Source organism: Rhinichthys klamathensis, unplaced genomic scaffold (assembly GCF_029890125.1).
Source record: "Rhinichthys klamathensis goyatoka isolate OS25496 unplaced genomic scaffold, OSU_Roscu_1.1 h1tg000051l_1, whole genome shotgun sequence".
In the NCBI taxonomy this organism is placed as follows: domain Eukaryota; kingdom Metazoa; phylum Chordata; class Actinopteri; order Cypriniformes; family Leuciscidae; genus Rhinichthys; species Rhinichthys klamathensis.
The window spans coordinates 811415-828550 of NW_026606597.1; the positions used below are offsets into that span (position 1 = coordinate 811415).

Sequence of the window (17136 nt, forward strand, 5' to 3'; positions counted from 1 at the left end):
CTAATAAAGATACCAGTCAAATGTTAAGTAAATTCAACTCAGATTTCTTGAATTTGGCACTTGGCAAGTGAATATATATATATATACGAAAGGTATGTTTACACAGAACTTTTTAATGAGCTGAAGAGACATAAATAATTTTGCAGAGTAATCACTATCGCGTGAAACATTATCACATGCAGAATTGTTGTCATAAGAAAAATATAGGAAAGAAACATAATGGTTCTCATGACAACAGCCAAGTTTAAGGCACAGAATGAAAAGGCTAGATTTCTAAACCCTTCTACCCACATCAGTAATTCATTTTCTTCAGTTTATTCACACACTCATTCCACAACATTAAAACATTTTCAGCACTGGGCACTGGGGGAGCTGTTCCCCCAGCACTTCTTAAACCCGCCTATATGACGCAGATCTTTTACCCCTCCATCACTCACACTCCGTCTCTCTTGCTGTGTTTTCTCGCTCAGTTACCTGTATTGTTTATAGTGATTCCATATTCATTGCAGTGCGGCGACAAACGCCATGACTCGGCTCATGATATCTTTGCCGCTCCCTCAGGCTTTGCTGCATGCAACATGTGGAGCACTTAAGTGCTTTCCTGCTCCTACTGCCTGAGAGAGGGCTGGATCCCCAAGCACAGCTCATCACGGCAGCTGCTGCCTTCTTTCCACGTAAAGTTTGACAAGTTTCTCCCTGTCGCTTAAATAATGCAAACTCCCTTGCTTCGGCTTAGAACAGTTAACCACAGTGACACTGTGTTTGTGATTTGTGCCTTTTGTTCTGTATGTTTCTGTAAGAATTACACAATTGGCTGATTTGTGTACCAACGATAATTGTACACTTTTAATCCTAATTCTAATTCTAACCGGTAATAAGAGGATTTGATCATAGAAACTTTCCTTATGGTTCAGTAATGCGTTAATATGGGCGCTCAAAAATGAGCAGTTTCAAGACAGGTGCAACCTATTTCACTTCTGTAATCAGAAACAGAATACTCGACAAAAAATAATGTACGATGAATGAGATTTGATTTTGTTCTCCATGAATTGATTGGACCATTAAAAGGGGTATTACAAATCAGAATGAAGCCCGGTAGTTGGAGTAATTGGGATTTATGATATCAGCCTAAAGTGAAAGTCATTTCAGAGGTGGAGAATCTGAAGATAAAAGATTATGAATCATTTTAAATATCTAAAATATTATTGATGTTAATCTACCCCTGTGCAATGCAATGCAATTTTGTTTGCAAAGCCTTTAAGGAAATCATACATTTTATTAAATGACTCCTCTTCAGGTGAATGTGTAATAAGCTTATACTGTAACTGATAAGAACAAAACAGAAAGTTCAATTTGCAATTATTTGATTCTCCGTAAAAATGTCATGATCATGTCAGCCCTATATAACAACTTAATTATTCACCTATTTTAATTGAGTTTCTACCTTTGACTTTTAGACACAGCTGGATTGCTGTTTCCTCAAATCTTTATATTCTGGTTTAGTTCTTGTCATCCAACATTCATTCTCTCTTTGGTGACATTGCACTTTACATCTTGCTTGTGTCTCCCACCACCTACCTGCCCTGCTTTCATTTAGGTGAGGCTTGAAAAATGGCAGTAGACTGCTGTGCTCATTGTGAGCTTGTGAGGGAGATTTGTCTCACTCTAGAAATACTCTTATGCTTCAAATACCCGTGTAGATGAAGCAGGCTTTATCTAAAGTGGATTGTCCAGACAGTAAGCGAATGCTTGAGACTTTGAAGCAAGACATTTCATAAAATTGTGTTGACACACTGTAAAAGTGACATTGCTGCTAGATAATAAGTAAAAGGGCAGTCTACATCTACTATATTGACATAGCCTTAGAATAGAAGAGTTTTGTCTCTTTAATTCCTAAAAAGATGTTCATTCTTTAAGGATTCTTCTCTTTCTTTCATAAAAAAATTGAAAATTCCTTTTATTTGTTTTCCGTTCTCTGTAGCAGCAATATATGCAGCTACATGTGATCCAACCACCGTCACTTTATTCGTTTTTATTAGCCTGACTGCTAATGTAAATGGCATCTTGAGCCCTGAGAGTATTCATTCATCTGTCACAAATTGCAATAACCAAACACGAAATGCATAACGCTATGCCTCAGTGCATACGACAGAACTGAGTATTCCTGCAACAGATAGTGTCAGGTAAAGCATTATTGATTCGTGCACACGTACGTGTGTTTATGTGCATGCTTGTGTGTGAGTGCGTGTATGTGAATTTGTGTTTGGAGGAGGCAGAGAAAGCATTTTAAGTCCAACAACTGTGCAGCTTAGACACTGACAGCTGAATCATAGGCTGCTAGGGCAGAAGGAGAAAAATCAATGGCTTTTAAATTCACTTTGTAAGGTAATATCAAAGGCTGTGACTGTTGAATCGCAAATAAGTACATGGCTGCTGTGTGCAGGTGTTATGCAGGGGCCGGATGAAGGGAATGAAGTGTTATGCAGAGGGTGTTTTCAGCAGGCATTGGGCAACAGCATGACGAAGATGCCTGACGCTGATAAAAACTCTTTCAAGACCTCCCACTCACCTTCACTCAATGCTGAAAAATGTCTCTCAGCTGCAACAGCTTGAAATCGCAAGCTGACAATCCATCAGCATACAATAGTTTCATTGGTTTTGAATACCAATATGTTGCAATTGATGAATGATGGACAGTTGATGGACTCATTGTTGGTGCAAATTTCATCACTCAAATTTGTAATATTTTTTATAATTAAGTATTATTTATCATTGTTATTTTTTGTTTTAATTTATTATTATTATTATTATTAAATGGTATGCATTTGAGGCAGAAATATCTGTGTGTTCCTTTTTAGGAAAACTGTTTTAGTGCAGTCATTATTTTTTCAATTCTGTTGATCTTATTGGTGCAGAAATTACACATTTCCCTTTTTAAAGGCAGGCTTTGGACTGATTAGGTATGGAAATGATTTTAAAAAGTTGGGTGTTGGCATTGTCTTTTCTGTTTGTGACATTCTGTTGTGTTCTGCAGTCTGTCTGCTTTTAACATCTACCAGCTTAATAACAGAACCTTATCTCTCGTTGATTAAAAAAAACAACAACACACACATCTAGCAGTTTGAGTTGGGCTGTATTTAAAGACGTGGCCTTGAAGTATTTAACCTTAAGTTCAAACCCCAATTTCACGTTCCATTAGCTATAATCACTTTGTGCTTGAGCAAGGCACTTAATGGGATAGTTCAACCAAAATTTATAATCATGTCAATATCGCCACATTTTTATTTGAAACTGAGTTCTTTTCAGTGGAACACAAAAGTAGGGGAGACCGGGGACGGTTGTAACACGGGGCTAGTTGTAACACTACCAATTCCACCAATCAGGGATAAGATAGGAGTCATGTGACAGTTTCAGTTTCCTCAGGCTTCCTTTACGATCTCACACGGAGGTTTTTGAGGTTTTCAAGTCTTTGTTGCAATCTCTCCTGAAGCTACAGCAGAAAATCTAATTCTGAGATAAGAAAATAAAAAAACATAACAAGATAATATTTTGTTTAGTACTTCTACCGTTGTAGATAATGTTGTATGAGTTATATCAGGTCAAACTGTAGTTTCTATAGTAAAGAATGGTGTATCAATCTCCTGGTAATTTCAAAGCACCATGCTAATACAGCTAGTTAAACAATTGTGACAGTGGCGGGGTAGGTTGTAACACGTGTTTTGAAAGTGTTATTGTGTTAGTGTATAAGTCCATTGTGACTTAAAATGCATTTCATTTGTTTGTTCTTGTCACCATTGTGACGTAAAATGCATTTCATTTGTTTGTTCTTGTCACCATTGTGACTTAAAATGCATTTCATTTCTTTGTTCTTGTTCACCATTGTGACTTAAAAATGCATTTCATTTGTTTGTTCTTGTCACCATTGTTTACACATGCACAAACTCGAAATATGCACATACACCCCCCATATTCACACATATTTTATTGTTGCAGCCATTCATTTAAAATAAAAATGATGTTGTGGCATATCACTTGGAATACCCTTAGTTTTTGTGCATTTTGTCTACCTGTTACAACTTACCCCAGTATGTGTTACAACCTACCCCAGTAGTGGGGTAGGTTGTAACAAAGGACCACCTTGTATTCATGATCATCTCACAAAGTCTGTGATATATTTTGAAGAAATTTAAATTGTTGCCATTTGTAGTAGACAAATATGGGTACTTTGCCTAAAAGTTTCAGACGTGTAGCTAAAAAAAAAAGGTCGTTTTAGGAGCTGAAGAAAAAAGTGTTACAACCGTCCCCGGTCTCTATTTATTTAGCAAAATGTCCATTAGGTTCCATAAATAACTAAAAATAACCTGTATGACTTGCACCATGTTTTCATTCTATGTCTTTTAAATCAATACAATAGCTTTTTTTTCTGTGAGAGACAGGCCCTAAATTAAGTTATTCACGAAAAGGCTCACATTTTGCAGCTTGTGTACTTATGTGCATTGTATTTTAAATTGCTTTGGAAAGAAATAATTAATGACCATTAACATGTTTGTTAAAGGTTCTCTAAGCGATCCTGGGTGACGCTACTTCTTGTTGACGTTCAAACTATTGTCAAACAAAACGGAGGCTAGCTAGACCCTCCCTCCTCATCCGCACACTAACCCCCCAAACCACACCCCCAAACCCTTCTTGTCGGTCATTGGCTGGAACAGTTTGTTATGTTTCGTGGTGTGGGTAAGCCCAGTTTGTTTTTGTTACAGTGCATTTTTACAGCCGCATTTTTTTACAGTGTGTTCAGGGGACAGGCAGCTAGCGGATAGTGAGGAGATGTTTGCTGTATGTGACAAAAAAAGTTTTGGCCTAAAAAACGTGTGACATCGCGTAGAGCACCTTTTACAGGTACCTATAACTTACCAGCATATTAGGGCAGCAGCAGTACAGGGCATATTCAATGTTGCGGTCTGTGACATTGTGTTAGTCTTACGTTGTACCACCACATGCTGGAAGGCCAGACGTGTTTCTCATGGCTGTACAGCGAGACATAATTGGCATTAGGCAGAGCCCGTCTGAGGCATTAGATCTGTCTTCCTCTAATAGGGATGAAGGTCATTGGCAGCATAAATCTAGCGCATGAAAAGAGATGAAAACGGGCACGGGATGACTGCTGAAATCATTTCTGTTTCAGATACGTCTGTGTGATTGATGAGATTGAAAGCAAACAATAAATCTTCTCTCAGGTGAAGAGAAGCAGCAAGGCAGCTGGCACACTTGTGTCCCTCCTTTAGATCACTCACAATCCATTTATGCTCTGAATGATCAGACATATTGGCATTCGACTCTATCACAGATAGAGTGAGGTGTGAATCAAGAGCAGACACTCTTGGCTTCATATTCTCTGTCAGCATCTGCATGTTCATTGGTTAATGGATCAATTGGTAATGATTATAGTCCGAAAGAGACACTATGTAATTGCTGTCTCATAGATCACTGGTCACTTATATTGGTCTTCCTTACATACATGTTATGTAATCCTTATATGTACATCCTTATAGACAATGTTACATTGACACCCAAGTCTAAGCGAAGCAGCACCAGCAGCACATGTTGGCTCACAAATCTCTGACCTATCCTGGATGAAGATCAGTTACATGATCACATGCGCTACGTGGAAGTGTGTTTTATTCTTAGTTATTCTTTAGGCAAGAGAAAATTAGACTTCAAATACTGTACATATATCGTTCAAAAATTTGGGGTCAGTAAGAGTTTTTTTTTTCTTCAACAAAGACATATTATAAGTAACAGTAAAGACTTTTAAATTGTTAAAAAAAATCTATTTCAAATAAAAGCTGTTTTTTGAACTTTCTATTCATCAAAGAATCCTGAAAAAAATTATCACAGTTTTCACAAAAATATTGATCAGCACAACCATTATCAACATTGAAAATAAGAAATGTTTCTTAAGCCCCAAATCAGCATATTAGGATTCTGAATGATCATGTGACACTGAAGACTGCTGAAAATTCAGCTTTGCCATCAGAGGAATACATTTTAAAACAATTAAAATAGAAAACAGTTATTTTAAATTGTAATAATATTTCACAGTATTTCTATCTTAATGTATTTTTGAAAAACATTAAAATATCATATTGACCCCAAACTTTTGAATGGTTTTGTATATAAAATATTATATATTTTCTGATATGGGTAAATGTACTTTTACATAAACTGAGGTGAGTGCAAACCACATGTTACATTAATGCATACTAAATGAAAACGGCTTAATTGTGTCTTCAAGTTTCTTATTCAGGTATTTGAAGTCGAGTCCGATGCCAAGAGAGAATACTGAATTAACTGAAGCTTGATGATTTAATTGAAACATCATTTTAGGAATTAATCAGAGAGTGACGTCCTTATTTGGACATGCAACTCTCAAGTGTTTATGTAAATTTCATGCACACATCTGTTTGTACATTTTAACGTTTTGTTGCTAGAGGGAGAGTGTACAATTAAATCGGTTAGACTTTATCCATTTTTACTATTCCCCTAATTTAAATCTAATAATAAACACTGCCTCAGAGCAACACCACTGACAAGCCTTTTTGCACATCATTCTGAACATTGCCCTTTTTAGTCACCATTCTGCTACAAGAATGTGTTTGTTAACACTGCCAGAAGCATCAGCTAAAAATGGAGTTTACAGTTTTTCTCAATTGCTAAAACACTAAAACCCATTGGCTGAACAAAGTTCTCAGTTGCCTGAACTCATTTAGCTAATTGTGCAGTCTGTTGTCAATACCTTAAACTATTTCACATGGCAAAACACAATTTGCAGATCTTACTTAGACTTTTCAGCAAAACGCTAAACACATTCTCATTCTCAAAACATATTCTGCACTGTAATGCACACATCATCCATACTGGTAAACACAAGTGGCAATGATCAAATACAAATAGAGAACAAATGTCATTGATTGAACACAACCACTCAAAATTGATTTAACCTGTTTCAAATGATGCCCAAAGACAAGAAGAAGCACACTGATCACGTTTACTCCTTTGATTTTTGTCCCTTTTAGTATTGTATACTGTAGTACAGTGCATTGTAGGCTGTATACTGTACAATGAACAAATTATATGGCCCCGAACATCGTTACTGTAACAGTACCATTTGTTACAGTACTGAATGCTCAATAGATTTTACTGGTTGCACTTGCAGGTTCATATCAACAAAGAACAAGCATTACAGTATCAAACAATAGAACTGACAAATGAGACGTTTGTGAGATGCAGGGCACTGTACTGTAAAAATAGGGGTACAAGGAGGAAGAACAAATAAAATTGCAAAGAGCAAAGCAGAGTAGTAATTTCTGATCAATTTTGCGCTACTATGATGTTTTTATTCATCAAAAGACAATGACGGACAAATATGAAATTTGTTTTAAGATTAAAAATGTACTTCTCCCTGAAATTTTGATGGTACAGTAATGTGTCACGGGTAAGTCTACAAACAGAATAGCCGTCAGTAGATATCTTTCGAGAACTGTATGTTTTAAACAATGTGTTTTCTATTTTTTGGTGTATTGTTTACTGACTGCTTGATAGTGTATATCATTTTGATCACTTTGTCTATGATTTGAGAGCAGTGTTTGATTTTGAACACAAGTAAAACTGTTTTGAGGCGAAAGTTTCATTTTGCAAGAAGAGTCAGAGGTTTTGTAAATAGTGCTTGAAGATGAGGTTTTGTGTTTAATGTTTTCAGAAAAAGGAGCAAGGATTCAGAAATTGTGTTTTAGCAATTGAGAAAAACTGTAATAACCCTGTACGAGCTAAAACGTCCGTACACTGTCGCAAAATTGGTTGCTCGTCCACTGGGGGAATGCAATGCACTATTTAGTTTTCTTGAAATGATGTTGCTGTTAGTAGGGTATACTGGTAAAAAACCTTTAACAACAGCTATGTACTGTATACTCACGTTGTGCTTTAGTGTGGAAGAGACACAAAATATATAATTGTGTTTGTGGTCCTTAATCTCATTAAACTTTTTAATAATTTATTTCCATTGTCTGAGTTTCTTAAAAAAAAAAAAAAATGTGTCACACTTTAGTTTAGGGTCCAGTTCTCACTATTAACTGACTTTTGCCTCAATAAATCCTAATTACTGCTTATTAATAGTTAGTAAGGTATAGTTGTTAAGTTTAGGTATTGGGTAGGATTAGGGATGTAGAATATGGTCATGCAAAATGCTGATATGTGATGCTTTTTATGCATTAATATGTGCTGCTTTAAGTACTAATAAACAGCCAATATCCTAGTAATATGCATGCTAATAAGCAACTAGTTAATAGCGAGAAGTGAACCCTAAACTATAGTGTTACCCTAAATTTTTTAGCTAAATTTTAGTTCTTCCCATTTTCATGTCAGGTGTTTGCCTGACATGACAAGTGTATATGCGCTTTATATTCACTTAATATTCAAGGTCACACTTCACTGTGCAACTAAATTAGTGAAGGGTCTTTAAAAGCTTAATACAAAGTCTTGTGTCACATTACAGGTAATACAGCGTATATTCAGTGTACAAGTTTATCTACATGTGTCGTATTTTAGCTCTCCAATTATCAATCCACTTCATTCAAGTTTATAGAATTAGAGATGTTTGTGATGGATGAATCAAGAAAACGATCTCTAATTGTAAATGATTTGCTGTCAAACTCAAGGCTGTCTGTAGACACAATGAAACTTCCTCTGATTAAAAATCAATAATCGCTCGACAGGGCATAGCACCCCACGTTGCCGTCTTCATTGTCTCACAGAGACCCCTGATGTAACCCTGATCGATTCTCATTCTTATGTTCTTGGTCAGAGGCATTCTGTACAGAATATGCATTCCGTTCTGTCTAGATGCCTTAGTCGTATGTGGTTGTGTTTGTGCCTTGTTTTGAGGGGGGCGGAGGACGTCTTTGCTTTAATGATGTTCCATAGCCCCCGCCCCCGTGAGCGGGATGCTGCTAATTCGCACTGACGGTCTGTCATAGAGTCAGATGACTCAGAGGCACATCAGGCACATGTGCCTCCATTGTGCACACCCCCCAATAAATCAGAATGCCGAGGGTTTCAGTGCTACACTTTGTCACATACTTACTACATGCTCTGCCTGCTACAGGGACGGCAGCCAAGAGGGAAAGAGGGATAAGAAGAGAGAGAGTCAGAGAGAACGAAATAGAAAAACAACAGCAGCTATGTAGGCATTCAGGCAAGCCAAAGAGAGATACATTGCTCATTGCTCAGGATAGATCTGCAGTAACTGATGGGAATTTCTGCTGTGGACATTTTGTTTTTGATTTAATGTGTATGATGGTCATATCAGAAATGAGTTTGTTTTTTTTAAATAGAAAAACCTACAGGTTCGCTTGTGTTATTTTTTTGTTATTGTTGTTATGGCCAGATTTATATTTATAATATACTGTATATAGCCTTAGTAGTATAACAAGTAGTATAGTTGTTTCTGAGTATCATAATAGTTGTGTTGATATTGGCTGTGTTGACGTTCAGACCAACAGCACAGTTGCGAGTGTGATCTAGCTTTTGTAGGCTTTTTGCAGGCTTAATAAACAAACAAAATGTTTTTGAGTAACTTAATGTTATAGACAGACATAATATTGTCAGTTACTTTGTATAGTTTTGCCTTGTCCGCAAAAGCCACAGTAAAATTAATCATGCAACAGTTTTGTGGCGTTTCTATGAATCATTCACATCCGAAATCGCATACTCTTATGAGTAGGTTCTCATTTGAAAAAGTACTTTGGGAGCAATAAAAAAGTCCGGACGTACTACATTCGCCATGTTGTCATTATCATTTGACCTACCAGCGCCAGTTACATCGCATTGCTGCCATTCACAAATCCTCTCTTGTGGCCTCATGGGACAATGAAGTGTCCATCGAAATGCACACTTCAGATTCTCTCTCTCCGAAAGTAGTAGGTCATTGGGGTACTTTTTGCCTACTCTTTTATCAGTAGTGTAAATTCTGACAGACTTCTTTTGTCACATACAGTTTTTTCGCCTACTATATAGTAGAGAAGAATGCGATTCCAGATGCAGCCAGTCACTTGATTCACTCTTGAATGAATCAGTGATTTTGAACAGTTGGTCAGGGAATGATTCTTCACTTGTCACCACCTACTGGTGTATTGATGAAATCTGCAGATAGAAAACATAAAGAAGAAATAAATAGGAAAAACTGAAAAAATCCCCATCACTAATACACAGGCTGAGTGTAACAAACAATGAAAAGTCCCAGTTCTGTTGGACTGTATATCAACACTCTTGGAACGCTGCTTATTCAATCAAATTGGTGGACAACAAGTGTGCAAATTATTAAATAAATAATGATTTTATTTTGTGTACAAAAAAGAAGAGTGACGTGTGTATATGAAATATCATTATTGTTAAAATGACTCATTTTGATTATTATCCTGAAACTAAATGTATATGTTCTCTCGTCGTTGATCCCAGCTGCACAGTAAATCTGAGCAGTGCTGCTTCAACCTCGCCAGAGTTCATGGGATTTGTGGTTGCTGTTCACAACACACACAAAAAGTCTGTGCAGGAGAGCTAAAATTAGCTATGGAATGAAATGTCTCAGAAATAGGAAAATTGGACTCAATTACTGGACAATTCCTTATTCAGTCATGTTTTGACCTCTCCTGTGCCAGGAAAATATGAACGTCGTTTAGTAGCAGAGAGAGGAAAAAGAGGAGAGTATGCAGGGAGAGGGAGAATGTATTTGTTAGTCTGTGGCTCTGAGGGTACGCTTGTTTCCAGTGGCACAAATCAACTCTAAATATTACGCTTTGATTAGACCATATGCTTGGCTGTTTTTATACGTTTGACTTCTCAGCATAGGAACAGATCTCACACATTTGATGGCTTGCCAGCCCATCAGTGTGCCAGTGTTTATTTATTACTTTAGTGTTTATTAAGAATTCAGATGTAAGAGGAGAATTAGAAAAAACAAACAGGCATTTCAAGTAGCTTAGACTTCCTAGTTGAAGTTTGCCAAAATAAATAAAGCAATCACATGCACAATTATAGTATTTACAGTATCTACTCAACTACACAACTGCATTATCTTCAGTTCTTTTATAGATTTCAATTCTATAGAGATAATTAAAATGATTAAAATACATTCATAAAAGTCACTTTATCTTGTAAACCATACATTTTAAAAAAAATGTGTTTGTTTTTCTGCTTAAAGGCTGCATTTATTAAATACAGTGAAAACAGAAATATTAAGACATTTTATTACAATTTAAAATAACTGTTTTCTATTCATATTTGTAAAATGTAATTTATTCCTGTGATGGCAAAGCTGAATTTTCAGCATCATTACTCCAGTCTTCAGGGTCACATGATCCTTTAGAAATCATTCTAATATGCTGATTTGGTGCTTAAGAAACATTTCTTATTATCATCAATGTTGAAGTTTAAAAGAACAGCATTTATTTGAAGCAAAAAACTTTTGTTATATTATAATTATCTTTACTGTCACTTTTGATCAATTTAATGTGTCCTTACTGAATACAAGTATTAATTTCTTTTAAAAATTAATCATGTTGACTTTTGACTTTTTATTGACTTTTAATTGGTGTGAGTGTGTGTGTATATACTGTGTGTGTGTGTATATATATACATTTATTTCATAAATATATTTCATAAATATGAACATATTTTATTTCATAAATATAAACGTAAAAAGTATCATATTTGACAACTGAAACCAAATGTATCAAATTTGTCAACAAACATGTCCTATGAGCTTGATCAACTAAATTGTATACCTTATATTAAGCTATATGTAATAAAAAGAAAAGTCAACATGTCAACAAAAGTAGAAATAACTGTGAACGTTAACAGTGCAGTTGCAGTGCTTTCAGTATCTTGTGTTACTGTCTATTGCAAGAGATCATAATTCATGGGATGTTTTCCCACAAATTTTGGCAGGCAAAAGGCTTACGTTTCTGGACCAGTGTGACGTGTTGGTGCTGCTCTGGCATAATAAGTATGGATTGTTTATCTGGCCAGCTGAAATCTTCTTGGACTTAGATGAGCAGCCTATGTAGTGTCTTGCCACTTTGGTACGTGACATGAGCAACAGCACGTCATCCCGTGGCCCTCGCTCTTGCCACAGCTGGCATTTTAGGCATTGTGGAATGCACTGAAAATGACTAATTGTGGGCTTTCTTGCACTGATGACCTACAACTTATCTGGCATGGATTTGGCCTCTATGGTTAAAAGTGCATGTACTTTTTTTCTTTCAGGCGATTGTCCCATTGTAAATTCAAGCTGTGTTGTAAATGACCTGAAGGAATAGTTCAACGAAAACTGTAAATTCTCACCTGTTCTCACTCGTTCCAACCCTGAAATACTTTCTTTCTTCAGTCACTCAAAAGGAGATGTTAGGCAGACTGCTGTCTTATTCCATAGCATATTTTCCATACAATGAAAGTAAATGTTGACTGAGGCTGTCATTCTGCCTAACATCTCCTATATAGCGCTATAGATTTATGACATACTTTCATTTTCAAAAGTGTTTTTCCATTTATATATGTTTATAATGTGCACAAGTTTGCTTTTGTGTCGAGAAGAATATGCATGGTATTGCCTAAGGCGAATATCCAACAGCATGTTTGTGTCCTTGACGGGCACTGCGGGAAAGGGACGCTACTGGGTTGTTCCAGATGGAAGTGAGCGACCAAATACCGAGGCCATTATAGGGTACATGTGATGGAGGAAGTCATTTTAAAATGTATGGTCATGTGATCCTGAGTGGTGTATCCTGATTAATTTTGAACACTGAGGTTCTACAACAGTCTTAACAGTATGAATTTTACTCTTATATTATGAAGATATAAGTATAAGGCAGTAACCTACACTACCATTCAAAAGTTTGGGTTCAAAAGCATATAAAACATATTATATGTTTTAGATTAATTATTTATTTCTTTTATTCAGTAGGGACACATTAAATTGATCAAAAATGACAGTATGACAATTATAATGTTGCAAAAATAAAATGCTGTTCTTTTGAACTTTCTGTTGATCAAAGAAACCTGAAAAAAAATATTAAGCAGTTTATTTTCAACTTTTTTCAACATTGATAAGAATAATAAATGTTTCTTGAGCATCAATTCAGCATATTGATTTCTGAAGGATCATGTGACACTGAAGACTGGAGAAATGATGCTGAAAATTCAGCTTTGCTATCACAGGAAAAAAAATACTGGTACATTTTTAAATATATTAAAACAATTCATTTTAAATTGTTATATTTCACAATATTGCTGCTTTTAATGTATTTTTGATAACATAAATGCAGTCTTGATGAGCATAAAATACTTATTTCAAAAAAAAAAAAAAATTTGACCCTAAACTTTTGATCCAATTTGATATAAATGTATATATTTTGAGCCAATTCAATATATCATTGTGCCACAAATGAGACAATTATCCCAGAGAGTGCTCACTTCAAGTGCCCTTTGGGTTGAGTATAGGGCACTTTTGAATTAATTCACCTTTAATATCATTAGCTTGTTGTTATTGTTGTTGTTGAGCAATGGTAAATAACTGTATGTTCTTTATAGGTGAAGGTTGTCTGGGTTCATGTGCCAGACGGGACAATTTTCTTTGTGTCACTTGACACTGCTCTTCATTGTCACTGTAAATAATGACTCCGTAATGACGTTGAGGAAACTCTTACTTTAATTTCCTTCTATGCCAGGTGAAGGACCTAGAGTAAAATATGATAGTTGACCATTTAACTGGTAAAAGTCAGTAATCAAATACTTTTTTTTCCCTTTTTGTTGCAGTGTTGTGAGTCTTGTCTATGAGAGACTTTTCCGTCAGACTTTGGACTCCCACAGAGGGGAACAGCCATGACTGACAGTCACTGGACGGCAAGTGGACGGGACGGACCCTTCGACACAGGTGTCACTGAAGCTACTGCTGGACATCAGATAGACACTGGACATCAGACACTGCAGCCTCTCCGCTGAGCATTAAGACAGGAAGTCCATCATTAAGCCAGGTGTCAAACTGTTTAAGATCCGCCCCAATAAATGCCTTAAAGACACAGTATACTACATCTACACTACATGTAGAGGAACCTGCAGCAGGAGTCTTCTATAAAAAAAGCTTGACATGTTTTCATTTTTCTCTTTATGAGTGAATCAGTGTCTTGCAAGAACAGACGTGAATATTTTCTTATAATAGAGAAATATTTGTTTGGGTGTAATCCTGCCACTTGTTTTTTTTTGTGTGGTAGGCCTGGTGAAAGCTGTTAAATATAAGTGAAGGGAAAGTCTACTGTCTGTCTGTGGCAGCCTCTTCCATCTAGTTTTATCTCTTTTCATTTCCTAAACCAAAAGACTGCCAGCTGAAACGGAGAAATTCAGCGGCAGTGCTCAATGATGTCAGTCTGGACGGGTCACAAATTTTCAGTATGAATGCAGGGTCAAATCACATTCCCCTCAGCACCTGACTCATTGCTTTTGCTCAAATTTTCAATGATTAAGATCAGTCTGCTTTTAGGTTAGAGTATCTGTGTCTGTGTCATCAAAACCCTAAATGTTTTTAAAGGGATAGTTGGCCCAAAGATCCTGAAAATGCTGTTATTTACTTACCCATATCATGTTATTCCAAACCTGTATGACTTTATTTTTTCTGCAAAATACCTTAGTGTTTTTTATCCATACAATGCAAGTCAATAGCTACGTTTACATGCACCCAAATAATCTATTTGCAGAACATGATTTCACCGAGTACAACATGTTCCTGGATCAACATCTTTGTTGATCCTGGAACAACATTCCAATCAACCAATCAGATTTGAGGGATAAGTTCACAGTTTATTTCAAGCTTAGGCTTACAACCAGGGTGAGGTGCTTCATTTCCCTCTGATTTTAGGGATAACTTATGGGTAGGGGTTAGGTTTAAGGGTAAGGATATGGTTAGGATTACATTTTCGGACAGGAGTGTTTTTCCAGGATCAACAAAATATGTTGATCCAGGCACACGTCTAACTCGGAAAAATCAGGACATGCAGTCTATTTATAGTCAGATTGAAGGCTCAGTCAGACTAAAACAAGTACATGTAAACATCTCTATTAATTAAAATTTCGATCAGATTGAATGGGATAGTGTAGACCTGAAGTAACAGAAAAAAACGCTTGAATCTCAATTTTTCATAAATACCTTGCAGACATGCGCAGTGCTGTCATATGTACTATTTGCGTTTTACATCTTACGAACGTGTGTATGTTTAATTCTCACGTCTTACGAACTGGTCAGTGGAGGAGACTATATTTACTAAACATTTGCTAAAAAGCTCTTGTGACATACATGTAAGCTTTCTTTTTTAGCTATATCATGAAGGCAAAAACTACCGTACCTTTATACTCGCGTAGCTCCAGGGATGTTATCGCAGTGGCTTTCGCTACTTAAAGGGGTAGTTCACCCAAAAATGAAAATTCTGTCATCATTTACTCACCCTCAAGTTGTTCCAAACCTGTATGAATTTCTTTCTTCTACTGAATACAAAAGAAGATCTTTTGAAGATTGTCGGTAACCAAACATTTGATAGTCTATGAAATACTATGAAGGTCAATGGGGCCCATCCACTGTTTGGTCACCGGCATTCTTCAAAATATCTTCTTTTGTATTCAGCAGAAGAAAGAAATTCATACAGGTTTAGATCAACTTCAGGGTCTTTCCCTTTATCCCCGAATATGTCAATCGGATTGCAATGTTTAAGGTTCATATAAACGAAGCATTTAGAATCTGAAATTTGAATGACGGAAATAAGTGCATGTAAGCATACCTAATGTGGTCCACTGTTTTGGACCCCACTAACTTTCATTGTATGAACAGAAACATTCTTTAAAATACCTTTTTTTGTGTTTTGCAGAAGAAAGAAAGTCATACAGGTTTGGAACGACATGAGGGTGAGTAAATAGTTTTTGGGTGAACTGTCCCTTTCACACCCAGTGGAGTAAAACAGTAATCAGTAATAGTTATCTGAATAATAGACCTATATGTTTGGTGGCCTTCATGGTCTCCAAGGTGCAGATAAATGATGAAGGTTGAATTGTGGGTGCCATCAGGTTTGGTGGACAGCTGGTTATTCATTTGAGATGGTGCATTACTGGACTGATGCCCAGAGCTCAGATGGTGAGCTGAGTCTGCATCCTCTTTAAATATCAGCGATGACCCACTACAGAGTTTGGTTAATAAATTTTACCCATCCGTCTTATCGCAACAGGAATAACACTGCTCTGCTGTTGTGGACTGGGAATTTTGGTATTGCAGTTCAATTCGCCTCTTTGCAAAACCCACTAAAAATAGTGCCATCAAACAGAAGACTGCAAATTACAGTGCCACACATCGACAGCAAGACAATAAAGCCACATATAAACAGATCTGCAAGTCATATTCCAGGTTAACTTACACTCCCTCTCTCTCTGTTGGGAGACACAGCAACAGAAAGAGACGATACTCTCTCTCTCTGAAATGACTGCCCCACAATCCTCCCTGTCTCTGTCTCTCTTTTCATCTCCCACTCCTTTTTTGTTCTTTGTCTTTTGCTCTCCTTCCCTGCCTATCTGACATGCAACCAAGCATGCAGACTTATGCACACAGTTGTCTTCTCTTTCTCTGTCCCTCTCTATCTTTGTCTGTCTGTCTTTCTTTCCTGTCGGAACTACTCTGAATTAGGCGACGTGTCGATTTTTGGATAAAAGTAGTCTGATCTTATAGAATTACAACACAAACTATTTCTAGAATGAACCAGCTGCTTCGTTGTCATGGAAATACATCCAAGTAATCTGTATGCAAAGTTCTATGGAAGTGTACTATCTATTTTTTTAAATCTAGCCTTGAATATTATATAACCAAAGTCGAACCCTGAAAATCTATGTTCTATGTTTGGACCTCTTTTTATTTCTTGAAGAGATTTAGTCCTAGTAAAAATAGATGCACATGAAACACGACGTATGTACATAAGCAGATGTCTATTTTATTGTGTCCTCAAGGTCACGTGTCAGATCTACTTTTTGACTGTTAGCCTTCTCGAGTCCCAGGCCCTA

The 17136-nt window shown here is 36.5% G+C and overlaps 1 protein-coding gene and 1 long non-coding RNA gene across 2 annotated transcripts in view; one reads left to right on the forward strand and one right to left on the reverse strand.

The window, feature by feature from the left end:
* Nucleotides 1-17136, reverse strand: part of fshb (follicle stimulating hormone subunit beta) — a 77104-nt gene that overhangs the window by 21403 nt on the left and 38565 nt on the right. The gene's annotated exons all lie outside the window — the stretch shown is intronic.
* Nucleotides 13943-16249, forward strand: LOC130083018 (uncharacterized). The gene is made up of 2 exons (XR_008806806.1): nt 13943-14081; nt 15960-16249. It is a non-coding gene; the product is annotated as an uncharacterized LOC130083018 (long non-coding RNA).